Below are 15,634 nucleotides of genomic sequence, written 5' to 3' on the forward strand. Positions count from 1 at the left end.
TGGTCCCCAACAATCTCCAAGAAATAATTTTACAAGAAGAAATCATGAATTCTTATTCATGAATAAAGTTGAATGCTTCAAGTGTCATAACATTGGGCATATGGCACGTGACTGTAACTTGACATGGGCTCTTACACAAGCTAGACCAATGGAAAAGAAGAAAGTTACACAAGTATGGAGAAGGAAGGAAATGCAACCTGAAACCCCCTTAAACTCCCCAGCTGATCTAAGTCTCTTTTGAGAAAACCTTGCTGAAAGAAGATAAAGCATACACTAAAGGGGAGCTTGTAATTTTTTTTGCTGAACTGTATTAACAGTCACTCTTTGATGAAGACCTTTTCATAAGGGAAAGATATGAAGTTAAATCTGCCATAGAAGCAGAGAAGAAAAGTATGCAAAGCAAGAAGACCCTCACAGCAGTGGGAAGACAACATAAAATAGTAGTTTGGAAATTTTTTTTGGAGCACATGCATTGAAATGCATAGCAATGGAATGTAGTTTTCCTTTTATTTAATATGAGAGAATATACTCACAGCAGAGTGAGTATAATACACAGCAGATGGAAATGTTTTGTATTGGGAATGAAAATGCAAAGCAGTGAGTAGAAAATGAGAAGAAGGCAAAACGCAGCAGAGCGTAAATGCCCAGTGGCTGAGAATGCAATGAAATTTTTCACACAGCAGTGAAAAATGTAATATTTTTTTTGTGTACAATGCAACATGCACAGAAATGCCTAAAGAAAAACAGGGGCAACGTATATTTTTAATGCACATGGGATGAATGAGAATGTGTATGGCAGCGGAAAAAAGAAAGGAATTGCACAACAGTGCATTGTGTAAATAAAAAAAATGAAGACGAAGACTGTGTGAAGCAAGGGTGTAAAAAGGAACAGGGGCAGCCACAGTGCAAATTGCAGAGGCAACGCAGCAGCAAATAAAAACCCAAGGATGACAGAGTCTATGGTTATGGGTATGGACAGCAGTGCATAAGAAAAGGCAGCAGCGTGATGGCAAGAAGGAGAAGCACAGTAGTGCGAAGAAAATGAAACCAAAACTAAGAGAGAATGAAGAAATGTGTTTTTACACAGCAATGCAAATAAGAAAATGCAGCAGCATGAAGTTTTTGTTGAAGAAATGAAAGGTAATGGACAGCAGCAGATGTAAAAGAAATTTTTTCTTTACAGCAGTAAATGTAAGTATAGTGAATGTGTTGTTCATTGAATCGAAATGCAACATATGCAACAGCAGTGAATGTAAGAAATGTTTACACACAGCAGTGTAAATTTGTAAGGTGGGACAGAGTAATTGTTCCAGAAAAGACAGAGTATTCTGTCTTTGAAGAATGCACAGCAATGCAGAGTTTGCAAAGAAATGTAAGTGAAGTGCAACAACACAACAGCAAGTGTAGACACAGCAGTGTGGGGTAGATGCAGCAAAGAAGATGGCACAACAGTGCAGCAGAGAATATGCAGCAGCATAAAAGAATAATGTAATGAGTATGCACAACAGTGCAATGAATGTTTTGTTTTGAAACTGCATCTAAAGCAGTGTTTGGCAGTAATCCCTCCGTGAGAGGAAGTGAAGTTCTTAGTGAATCCCTCTGTTAAAGAGGAAGGTGTTTTTCAGCACAATGTCATGGTAAATCCCTCTGTCAAGAGGAAGATGCTTTTTAGCATACACATGGTAAATCCCTCTATCAAGAGGATGATGCTTTTCAGCATAGTCACAGGTGAATCCCTCTGTCAAGAGGAAGGTTCTCTTCAGCACATTGTTGTGGTGAATCCCTCTATCATGAGGAAGGTGCTCTTCAGCACAATCTCAGGTGAATCCCTCTGTCATGAGGAAGGTGCTCTTCAGCACAGTCTCAAGTGAATCCCTCTATTAAGAGGAAGACTATTTTGTTGTTTATGGAACTGCATCAGAAGCAGTGTTGGTGAATCCCTCTATGTGAGGAAGATGTCTTTGTAACAGCAGTGTTGGTGAATCCCTCGATGTGAGGAAGTGTTTGGGTATGTTTGAATGCCCAGCAGTTGAAATTAAAGGGGAGTGTTGGAATGTTAATTCCAACTGCAGGTTGCAGGCTGCAGGCAGACGTGGGCAGCAACGGATGCCGACTCAGCAAGCACAATGACGGGAGCACAAAACCGTTCAGCATACCCGCCTGAAACTTCTCGGACCACTTTCCGGCGAAGGCAGTTTCCGTATTTTTGAGCCCGATACAATATGGTGCAGACGCGTGGCTCTCCCCATACGTAAGCAAACGTAATTTCTCGGGTGCTATCGTTCAGTCATGTAATGGTTTCCGATATCTCCGTCCACCGTCCGATGCAGCTCATCTACCTCCGCCGTCGATTGCTCCAAGATGCATACGAACCTGCATCGAATTAAAAATCATGCGTGAAGTAAAAGTCAAGTTTAGTTGACCATACCTGTTTTTAATGCAATGTCATATGCGTTGGTAAAATTTTTAAGTTTTGTCCATACGACACGTAATATTACATTTTGTTTTGTTAACACATAAAAATATTTTTTGTATATACGTTGACTTGGTATGGCATTGTATTATTGCACACGGGAGGAGAAGAAAAACATGTGTTCGCAGCAGCGAGGAAAACCAGGGAGTTGTTATTTCTCTTGAGCATGGGAGAAACGTAGCAGCAGCGAAATACCAAAAAGAACATATTGCACAGTAGTGCTTATAGATATATAAAAATAGGGAGGAGCGCATATGTTTTATGTAAGTTTTTTTTATGTGTGTTCATTTTAGAGTGAATGAGCCAAATGAAAAAGAGCTGCGAGTGAAGCAGTGAATATATACCGCACAGCTGTGCGAATCCAAGAAATCAGGGTTGTAATGTAAATTTTTATTTTTGTTCAAACGAAGTCGAGCACATAATATTTCTGAGGAAGCATATGTAAATTTTTGTTGTTTTACAGCTGTGTGTAAAAATAGTTTTACACCAGTAAATGAAAAAGGGGTTTTACAGCAGTAAACCCACCACAGTAAAATCTCAGGTGGAGAGAGAGTTTTGAATGAATTTTTTTGGTGAATCCCTCTCAGCAAAGAGGATGAACATGTATTTGGCATTTTGTTTTAATGAATAGAAATCTTTTGTGGCTGTGTAATACTTTGTTCCTCAGTAATTTTTTTTTTAAAAGCTTCCCTGTGCACAAAAGATCCTGTGGAGCAGAGGAAACAGAGCATTGCCTCTGTGTGTGTGTTTAAATTGTTTGTTTGGTTTTGATATTTTCCCATAAAAATACCCATCACGCCATATATCCCTTCCCATCTTTATAGCAAAGAAACTCGAGAATGAAGAAGCCAAATCGCTTCCCATCTTTATAGCAAAGAAACTCGAGAAGTCAGTTCTTTGTCCATTGATTTACGCAGCGCATGAAGAGAGCGAATCCATCAAATACTTCTCTTCGATCTTTGCCCAAAATTCAGGTATAACGCTGGCTATTCCAAGAGCGATTATGTCAAACACTTCTGTTGGATAGTTGCCCAAAGTTCAAGTATAACGCAAGCTATACTAAGCACTAGTTGCTCAAAATTCAGGTATAGTGCGGACTATACCAAGCACCACACAAAGTAGGGGTCAAAAGCCTACTATTCCAATTCTGCCAACTTCATGAAAAAGGGAAAACACAAGTGGGTAAGCATATGATTTACTATTGAATACTAATTATGCATTTTCTCCCTAAATTATACCAACTATACGTCTAATTTTCTAAATATTTCCGTGTACATTTCTGAATTTGTCTTGTGCATTTTCTGGATGTTTCTCCCTCAAGTTCTGCTTGAATGGTTCTTACAGTGAGGTGTAGAGTCCCCAATATTGAGCACAATAGGAGACAAAGCTATCATATTACATGTAGCCAGTCAGAACTGTGGCTTTTCTTCGTTGAGTCCTCGAAATAATACCCTAACATACATGTCCAACATCCTTTATAACAATAGTTTTATTTATGAAAAGTGAATGTAATTTTCTAAAAGCCGAGGCTGAAAAAAACATTTATGTCTGGGCTGCAGAACGAGAATGAGGAGAAGAGGTTTCACCTTTCATACTAGTTTTTCCATGCGTGATGGAAGGGACAATAGACTAGCTTCGGCCGACCCCATGACCTCCCAGGATTTCAACATCGAATCCTCGATGTAGCATTACATCGAAGCTAGAGAGCCCATGACTGAGGCGGCGGCACCGTTGAAATAAAGGCATCCTTCTTGTTGTTTGTACAGGAACATGTGGAATTACTTGGAGCATTACATGACGGCCACAACCACGTGGAGTGCATACAAAAGTTTCTGCAATGTCGTGCCCTCTTTTCAGAATCCACTGTTGAATATATATATATATATTCCTTCAAAACTGCCCCATAGTTTTTTCCTGTATTAATGTCAAAGTGTTTTTGAATTCTGGGGAAATTTTGAAGTAGTCCTTAATTCGTATTACCAAGCTGATGGGAAATGACACTAATTCACGTGTCTTCCTTTATGGGATACATAGGCACTCTTAAGTGTAAATAAGGTATCTAATGTTAAGTGTAAATAAGGTTTCTAATTTAACATTAGATGTAAATATTTGAATACCTTAAAAGATTGAAATCATGTGATTCTACTCCAGAGAAATTTGATTTACATCATCTGGGTCATTCCGTATACATTTTAACCCATGATATTGGAAAATTGAAAATATTGTTGTCACAGTGATATTGAAGAGTTTAAATGGATGCTTCCCCAAAGACACTTTAGCATGTGAAAATTTCTTTCCTTAAAAATGGTCTATTCCAATGCTCATTGGAAATCTGAATTGGCTTTTCCATTTCTCTTTTTTGTGAGCTGGCTTGAATATGCATATAGCGCAGGGAAGTTGCTGGGATGGTCTATTATTCCCCTCACTACTTTTATTAGTGCACGTTGTCAACAGTGCCCTTTATACATTTTTATCATTATATGGCGTCAATACTACTTTTTGTATGCATTGTGGCCAGGTTTAAAATAGTTGGGTCTACGAGATTTCACATCGTAGTACGAGATTTCACATCGTAGTATTGAATGCAATATCAAGCTATCGCATTGAACTCTAAAGATTTTTGCCACTTAAATTTATCTCCATTATTAATATTATTTATGTTGTTCTTGGACATGAGAAAAAATGTATCTTGTGTGAGGCTTGATAAAGCTATAAATGTTAATCTTTACAAAAGGTTAATCTTCACAAAAGTTAATCTTGATAATCGAATTCATTAGGGAGCCTTAAATCAGTACATTGATCATTGATATTACTTTTCAACACTTCAAAGTGCAGCCAAGAATAATCTATAGTAGGCCGGTTTCACCAATTTATAATTTACTATTTCAGTTTGCTTTGCCATCTACGTCCTTAGAAATTGGGTATCATTTTTTTCCCAGTAACCAAAGTTAGAATAATTGCACTTTAATTCTCTCTATCTTTGAATACTGAATACACCTTCTCTCCTTACATTACAATAGGTATATCTCGTATCAAACTTCCTAATTCTCTTATCAAAGCGGCAGGGACTACCACTGCGTGCAGTCCTTGTTATAAAAGGCATTCAACCCATTATTTGTCCATCTACTTTCCATGTATAAACAAAATTTTAAGTAAACAAAATAATTAAAAATATAGAGTAATGTTGAACTTGGGTTGAGGAGCCAGGAGAAATCTGTGGAATTAACTAGCCTCATGGATCTAAAACAGTTGAAGGGATGTATTATTAAATTTAAAATATTATTTAATAGCCAAAAGAGTATTAATAAAAATGAAATATCATAGAATTTTTAGCTTAATATTTAGATATATTATTTAAAATATTAAAAAAGTATTATTAAAAATGAAATATCATAGAATTTTTAGCTTAATATTTAAATATATTATTTAAAATACTAAACCATGGGAAAATTAAATATTTATTTCAAAAAATTAAAATGATAAAAAATTTAAAATTAAATATTATTAAAAAACAAAAAATTACATTCCTTTTGTGTTTATTAAAACCAAAAAGTTTTGCATTTCCTGTGTGTTTGAATTTTAATTTGAAAAGTTAGTAATACATTTGGTAAGTTTGTGGGAAGAAGAACATGGATCAAATTTTAGAGTGAAAAAAAAAAAAAAAAAAAAAAACTATTTTTTCAACTCATATTTTCAACTTATCTCTTTATGGGTTTACCCAAATTTTGAGTGACAACGCTTGTTAGATGCATAATTTGATTCCTCATCGAAGGAGTACCCATGTTGTATACTTTCGATGGACCTTCCTACACGAAAAATGAGAAATACATGGAAAATGTGATTGCAATCATGTGTTTTCATGTATTTTTCATTTTTCATGTAGCAGGGTCCATCGAAAGTATGCAACATGGGACTCTTTGGATGAGGAATTAAATTTTGCATCTTTCGAATGCTGCCACTCGAAATTTGAGTAAAACCTCAGGGAGATAAGTTTAAAATATGTGTTGAAAAAATAGTTTTATTATTTTATTATTTTTTAATATTTTTATTTTTTTACTCCAAAAATGGTGAAACATCCCCCATGGTTGACATCATCATCTTGAATGCTATTGGTTCTTATAAATTTTATTTTGGTTGTAATTTTTTTAGGAGACCCATTTTAGACCTCAAAATTCCCCTAATGGTGTCATAGGTGTGGGGATTTTTTTTTTCAATTAAAATAAATGAATAAAAGTATTTTTTTACTCTAGGTGTTGTTTGAATTCTAACCTCGACTTGCATTCTATTTTTGTCACAAAAAATATCCCTTTCTCTTTAGCCTTGACTTGTATTCTATTTTTGTAGCACAAAAGATCCTTTTTCCTCTATTTGTCTATTTTTTTCCTTTGCCTTGTAGAGATCACAATGCAGATAAATTTCGAGATGGAAGCATGGTTTTTTACTACATGTGAGGAATGTTTTTTACATCATACCTTAATTGTGGGGATGTCATCTCCATACAAATGCATGTAGGATGATGGACGGGTAGGTACACAGAAGAAATTGATTTGTAGTTGACAAAGATAGAGAAGACAATTGAAAAAACAAACTAAAAATATGATGATAGATGACATATTTTAATTTCTTGGATTGACAAATCTTGCAGGCTTATGATGGAAGTGCATTTGCACTGCATGAGGTGTGATCAACAAAACCACTAGTACCAATATGCATGTGGCCTAAAGTAGGAAACCACCCACACTAGTTAGTGAGGTCATTGTGCCCACCGCTTCTCAAAGGCTCATGATTCGAATCCACCTAGCCATACAATTTGATCATGACCTCACAAGATAGTAGAATAAGCTTTAGAATAGACACCTAAGGATTCATTGGTCATCTAAGAAACATCAATAAATATGCAATGGGTAAAGGTTGAAAATTAGAATATATGGTTTTATAAAAAAATAATATGCATGATAAAGTCATATAACCAATCTGGATGGGTAAGATAGCACATCATGTCACATTGTGACATGGATTGGATAAGGGAGATGCCTTATGACTTAATAAACAATGACAAATGGAGAAAACTTAGAAGTACTTATAATTGACAAACCCAGTCCATTTAGAATAGAATTGTAAACTACCCATATCAAATAATGGATAATTGATGGTCTTTGGTAGGAAGGAGAAGGATATATTCATTAGATTTTGATTTATGTAGGCTTGTGAATTCTCTCCCAATCTTAAGAGGATTTCCCTTACCTAGTTAAATTTAATAAAAATCAATCTAACCGAAGTGGTAATTAATACAATTATGTTTAACCTAATTATTAACACAAAAGTAGTCATTGATCTTCATATGGGTCTAAATTTTCTCTATAGCTAGGGAGAATCATTCTTACCTAATTGATTTGGATGGTGGTCATTTTAACCCAAGTGTTGATTAATGTAATGATGATTGACATAATTATTGATAAGAAGGTAAGGACATCATCCCAGGCAATGTAATTGTGAGGCAATGAAAAATCCATATAATTTAGCCTAGATAAGGCAATGAGTTCTATCTATATTTTTTTGAAGGCATTTCAAACCAACATTTGTAATATGTTAGAGTAGATGAAAACTGTGTCACATATTAATTGAGGGTGGTATAGCATTATTACTACATTGGCATAATCACAATTATGACATAAACATATATAATCTACTCAATGTCTATTAACTTCTAAATTTAAAAAATTCTTGTAACTAAAAATACTTTTATCCTTTTTAATTAATAAGATAAAAGTATATATATATATATATATATATATATATATATATATATATATATATATATATATATATATATATATATTAAATTTACGATTTAAAAAATGGTTTTATAAAACTAAAATATTTCCAAAATTGCAAAATAATGGTTAGCATTTTATATTTCTTCTCCAAGATTATATATATATATATATATATTTTAAAAATTAAATAATTTAAATGTATTTAATTTTTAATATATTCAAATTTATTTATATAATTAAAAATTATAATTTTACAATTTTTTAATACCTTTTTTACCATAAATTTGATAAATTTTAAAAATAAATATAATTGATAAATAACCTTGATGTATGGCATCTCCTTACCCGCACCATCCCTACTCACAAGGAAGGTCCTTACTGTGTATTAGTTGCTCAAAAATCTCGTGTGTTGAATTTCCAAATTTTCATTAAAAAGTCAAGAATTGGAAATTTCTAGGATGTTCACCTCTTTGATCAAGAAAAGCAAGATTTCAATTAGAAAATTATCGATAATTTTAATTTCTAATTCATAATTTATGAAATCTATAATCAATAATCATAGTCTGAGTTTGTATATCGTGTTCCCAAAATTTTATGTCATGACGTGACATGATATGCTATCCTAGCAATCCAGATCGATTAGATGACCCATCAAACTGTGTTGAAATGTTTATCATGGATATTTTTTATAAAACCATATGTTCTAATTTGGCCTATACATATTGCATATATTGATATATATGATCAATAAACCCTTAGACGTCTATTTTAGAGCTTCTTTTACTATGTTATGAGGCGAAGGATCAAATTGTATGGCTAGGTGGATTCAAATCACAACCTTGTGATATGGAGTGGGAACAATGGCCTCACTAGCTAGCATAGGTGATTTCCTACTAAAGGTCACATGCATGTTGGTGGTGTTGGTGTTGGTGGTTGTGGTTATCACACCTCATGTGGTACAATTGTGCTTCCATCATAAGATCGTGGGATTTTCAATCCAAAAAATTAAAATATGACATTGATCATCATATTCTTAGTTTGTTTTCTCAATTGTCTTCTTTATCTTTCTTCACCCTTCACTATTGGTTTCCACCATGAATCAATTTATTGTGTGCACCTACCACTCCATTATTCTACATGGCCTTGTGGATATGACATCCACAATTAACATCCAAAGTAGAAATAAATCCTTATATGCAGTCCAAAATTGAGCCTCCATTTTGAAATTTGTTTGATGCAATTTTTACAACACAATGGAAAAACTAAACAAAAAAATATAGGGATATTTTGTGCCACAAAAATAGAATGTAAGTCCATGCTATAATTCATGCAACACCTAGGGTAAGAAAAAGGCTAACTAAAGAATTCCTGAATTACACTTGTGTATGTATGTTTTACTTGACAATGAGAATTCCCACACATATGGCACTACCATGTTCTTTCTTTCCCACCAACTCACCCAGTATGTTATTCCCTTTTAAAATCAAGTTCAAACACAAAGAGAATGTAATTTTTTTCCTGAATAAATATTTAATTTTAAAATTTTAATCATTTACTTTTTAAATAAATATTTATTTTCACTCTGAATTTACTATTTTAGATGATAAAAAAATTGAATATTAATCTAAAAATTCTTAAATTTGAATGAAATTTCTATTTTAATAATTCACTATTTCCACTATTTAGATAACATTAAAATTCTTAGATTTAAATAATATTTTAATTCTAATAATTAATTATTTCCTTGATTTAAATAATATTTTAATTTAAATAAAATATTGAAATTTAAATAATATAATAACCTCTTTCGAGCTATGGTTTGAGGCTGAACTGTCGCGAGTAGATTGGAAGTGAAGACCAGGCGCATGGGAGGCCTGCCCCTATTGCGCTTGACCAAATCAGACAATTGCATATCTGGGCGAAGGGTAGGAGGAAGAAAACAGAGGGCTCTGAAGGAGAAATGGCAGCTGAAGCAGGGAGGGGAGAGATCCCCTCCTACAAGAACATAACAGCAGGGGAGTCAAGCAGAATCGGAGCGCAGAACGGTTTAAGGAAAAACAATGGAGATACCCTGGTAATGGGAGCCTAATGGCAAGCGGGATTAAGTGGCAAATGTCTCCCAAGGGCATCGAAAAAACCCAGGTTCGTAATTCCGAACAATAAACTCGAAGAGTATAGAAGCTATATGAGAGATCATGCTTTAATTTGTAAGTTTGTAGGGTTTTGGCCGTCTGAGAAGGATCTGTCCAAATGGATATAGCAGAGATGGAAACCTAAGGGGCATATAGATCTGAAATTGGGGGCAAAGGGTTTTTTTACAGTTATATTCTCTAATCTGGAGGATAAGGAAAGGATTTTTGAGGGAGGACCCTATTTCATGAACAATGCTGGTTTATTCATGCAGCACTGGGAAGACTGCTATAACCCAGACAAGGAGAAAATGTTAGTAGCACCTATTTGGATCAGACTTTTCGGACTACCAATGGAGTTTTGGGATCCGGAGATCCTAGAAGGAATAGGTAATGCAATCGGGACATTTGTTAAAGTAGCTGAGACCACCAAAAGAGGGAGATACACATCTTATGCAAGGATATGTGTATACATGAATATAACAAAGCCGCTCCCGAAATTTATCGAGTTAGAATACCATGATGAGGTCTGGCAGCAACCAGTGGATTACGAACACATTCCATTTCGCTGTAGAAGATGTCATGAATATGGCCACCTCTTTAGACAATGCCCTTTAAATACTGCAGAGGAATCAACTGAAAAGAAAGAAGAAGAAAAGAAGGCAACAGAGGTAACCAAAGGGACGGAAGAAGGATTTAAAGAAGTGCCCACCAGAAGAAAATCAGTAAAAGGATCACCCCTGTTGCAACCACCTATCAAAACAATGCCATTGGAAAATCAAAACAAGTTTAAAGCCCTTCAAGAAGAGGAAATGGGGATGGAAAAGGAAGATAGTGATGAAGAACCTATGGAACTATCAAAAGAAACAAAAGAACAGGACACAATCCATGGAAACATGGAACAAGGAGGGGTAGAGGAGAACATGGACCTGATAAACGACCAAACCCAAGTGGAGGTAGATCCTCAAAAATACACAGGAGGTGAAGAAGAGCGAATAATGAGGAGACTGTTACAGGAATGGAGGCTTTTAGATGAAATATTTATACCAGAAGAGCAAAAGCAGTTATATAAAGAGATGTTCCAAAAATACAAGGAGAAGGCAGGAGTACTTTCAGCAAGCCAACCAGAACAACTAGGAGCGCAAGGAACTCAGAATATCGGATTGGGCAGTACTGGCAAAGGAGGAAGGAAAAGAGGTAGGTGTCCAATGAGCGAGACCATCCAAGTGGTAGGAGAGATGCTGGTTAATTCAGGAAGAGTTATACCTCTCTCAGAGGTATTTCAACAACCATCAAAAATACTAAAATGATAATCACAAGCTGGAATATCAGAGGTCTCAATAGCAAGGGAAAACAGAGATATCTGAGGGATAGGCTGAAAAAAGACAAACCAAGTATAATGATAATTCAAGAGACCAAGATTAGTACTCAGAAAATGGAAGAAATAATGAGAAGATTTAATACTCGCTATGAGACAATGGGTCAGGATGCGGCAGGTAGTGCAAGAGGGCTAGCAATCCTATGGAATCCCGAGGAAGTTCAATTCAAAAACTGGGTGAGCTTCCCTCGAATCCTTTTAGGAACCTTTAGGATGATAGGTTTGTCAAAATGGATATTCCTCACAGGGGTATATGGTCCACATTTATCAAATGAGTGCAGAAGCTTTCTTCAAAATATGAAAACGATTCGAAGGCTATACCCAGAGATGCCATGGATTGTAGGTGGGGACTTTAACATGATTACAACCATAGTGGAAAAAAGAGGAGGATCGAGAAGAACATACCAAGACATGGAAGCTTTTGGTGACATGATTTCGGAGCAAAGATTGGTTGATATCCCTACAATAAACGGGATCCATACATGGAACAATAGAAGAGGGGGCATAAAGCAGATTGCATCGAGACTGGATAGATTTTTAATAGCGGAACAAATTATAAATAGGGATATATACATTGAAACAACGATCCTTCCAGTAATGGGCTCAGACCATTGGCCAATCAAGCTAGAAATTGACCTTAAAGCGAGCCCAAAAAGGTGTCCTTTCAGGTTTGAAGCATTCTGGCTTAGGAATCAACAGTTCATGCCAAAGGTGGAGGAGTGGTGGACCCAGAGCCAACAAAGAGGACGAAGCAAGATGCAGACTTTCCAGCTAAAACTAAAAGAACTCAAGGAAAAAATAAAAAAATGGAACAAAGATGAATTTGGGAATATCTTCATAGAACAACAATGATTAGAACAAAAAATGAGAGAGCTGCAACAAGAAATTATAACAGAAGGCAGAAGCGAGGAAAGAAGCAGAGAGGAGGGCATAGTGATAAGCCAAATTGAGGAACGCAGAAAACAGGAAGAGATATTATGGAAGCAAAAGTCTCGCATAAACTGGCTTCGTGAAGGAGAAAGGAATACGAAGTTCTTCCACCAAGCCATGATCCAACATCGACAAAGGAATAGAATTTTTTCCATAAAAAATGAGGAAGGACAATGTATAACCCAACATGAAGAAATGGAACAGCCTCTAGTAGGAGAATTTAAAGATATCCTTACTGAACCTCAAGTGAATAGAGAAGAAGCTAGAGGAAGGATATGCAACGAGATCCCAAGACTGATCACTAGGGACCAGAATTTATCTCTGATGAAGGCAGCAACCCTGGAGGAAGTGGAGGAAATCGTGAAAGGGATGAAAAGAAACAAAGCGCTAGGACCAGATGGATTTACAGTGGAATTTTACCAAGCAGGTTGGCACTTCCTAGGGCAAGATATCTTGGAGGTGGTAGAGGAATCACGTAGACACCAGAAGGTATGGCCTGGCCTAAACTCAACTCTTTTATCTCTTATTCCAAAATATGCTCATTCGGAAACAGCACAAGGTTTTCACCCCATTTCTCTTTGTAATGTAATATATAAGATTATTGCAACTTTAATGGCTAAGAGATTGAAACCAATTCTATCTAATATAATCTCCCCGGAACAAACTGGGTTTGTGGAAGGGAGACAAATTCTAGACGGATTGGTGGTATCTCAGGAAGTGATTCATTCTCTGAAACAAAAAAAAGAAATGGGTATGATGATAAAGTTGGATCTCTCAAAGGTGTATGACCGTCTAAATTGGAATTACCTTAAAACAATTTTAATGGCATTTGGCTTTTGCGATAGATGGGTAAACTGGATATATGATATGATATCCACCCCAAATTTTTCCATTCTCTTAAATGGATCACCAACTCTGACTTTCAATGCCTCAAGAGGATTGCGCCAAGGGGATCCTTTATCCCCGTTCTTGTTCATCATAACAGCGGAAGGATTGGGACGATACTTCAAAAAAGAACTGAGGGAGAGAAAAATCAAAGGACTGAGACCATGGGGAAACAACTTACCAATTACTCATCAGCAGTTCGTTGACGACATTATGCTTTTTTGTGCTGTCTCTCTAAGAGAAGTTAAAAGGGTTAAACGGATTCTGGACCTCTTTATGGAAGCATCAGGCACAGAAATCAACAAGGATAAATCATGCACATTCCTCTTCAATACACCAGAAGTGGTCAAGGCACACCTGACTAGAATTCTTGGTTTCTGCTCTGGAGAATTACCTACAAAATACCTGGGAAATCTATCAGCTTTAAATCCTCTGAGGATAGAAAATTGGCAACAAACCATTGAGAAACTCAAGAATAAACTGGCTAATTTGTCCTTCCGATCTCTGAACATAGCGGGAAGACTAGTGCTTCTCAAATTGATTCTTCAAGCAATTCCCATCTACCCTCTCTCGGCAATGGCGATCCCTAAAGGAGCATCCATAAAAATGACGAATATATTCAGAAAATTCATATGGGGAGAACCAAAGAAACAAAAAAAATGGGCTCTAATATCACGGAAGGGCCTAACAAAAAATAAAGAAGAAGGGGGACTAGGTCTCAGAGACCTGTATATTTTAAATCAAGTTCTAGGAGCGAAGCTGTGGTGGAGATGGATGAAAGGTGGAGAAGATTTATGGAAAAAGATATGGACTAAAAAATACAATATGCCCACAACTACTGAAGGCATTCTTAGACTGGAGGAAGTTCCAAAAGGATCCACAATCTGGGACCTGGCTAGTCAAAACAGAGATATCATAGGCAAACATGCATTCTGGGAAATAAGGAATGGAAATATAGCTAAATTTTGGGAGGAAGCCTGGCAGCAAAGAGAAAGAATGATAGAGATACATGATCTGCAAAACATATACCAGAAGGCCAGAGAGGAGGGGCTAAATTATGTTAGTGAATACTGGAAAGAAGAAAGGCAAGATGAAACCTGGCGAGCCTGGAAGAAACCAGAAGAATGGGACAGAAATATTAATCCTGAACAGAAAGCTCAGCTTGTAAAAGAAATGGAATCAAGAAGAATTAAAATTAGAACAGGCCCGGATATACTTCGATGGGGTAGATCCACAAAGGGAACCTTTACGGTAAGGGAAGCCTATTATCTAACAACCCGACAGGAGCAAGAAGAAGATACACGCGTGTGGAAACAAATATGGCAGAATAATTGGTGGCCAAAGGTAACCTTGTTCACTTGGTTAGTAGGAAAAGGACGTATCTTGACCTAGGATCAGATACAGAAGCGAGGTTTCCATGGACCTCCCAAATGTAGTCTCTGCAAACAGGACAAAGAAATGCAGGAACATCTCTTAAACTCATGCCCTGTCGCCCAACAGTAATGGGAAGAAATTAGGAACCTTTTTGGAAAGACAAACCGGGATCCTTATGACATTAAACAAACCATTTTCAAATGGGGGAAAGGTCAATTCTCAAGCCCTATGGTCAGAAGAGCCTGGAGTCTAGTAATGGGATTTAATATATGGCTAATATGGAAAGAGAGAAACCAAAGAATATTTCAAGACAAAGACAATCCTCTAGAGATGATTTGGAAACAAACCCAAAAACTTATAAGGGAGACTATCCTAGCAGAATCCTGGGAACGAGAAGACTGGAAAGTAACTCCAGAAGAAGGTCAATCTTAACCAGTATAAAACTAAAACAAGGCATGATTTATCCTCAAAAGAAAAAAAAGCAGAGCATTCACAACCAAAGCCCAACCAAGTTCAAATGTCCTCATGAAGACTTCATCAAACTAAATTTTGATGGGGCATCTAAAGGAAACCCGGGGCCAGCAGGATTCGGAGGTATTTTTAGAGATAGTCAAGGACGGACCAGATGGGTTTATGCTGATCGGGGAGGTATAATGAGCAATAACGAAGCTGAATTAATGGTAGTCTA

The sequence above is a fragment of the Pinus tabuliformis genome, chromosome 9 (genome assembly GCF_031772625.1).
Source record: "Pinus tabuliformis cultivar Carrire ecotype Pingquan chromosome 9, CPIR1, whole genome shotgun sequence".
In the NCBI taxonomy this organism is placed as follows: Eukaryota; Viridiplantae; Streptophyta; class Pinopsida; order Pinales; family Pinaceae; genus Pinus; species Pinus tabuliformis.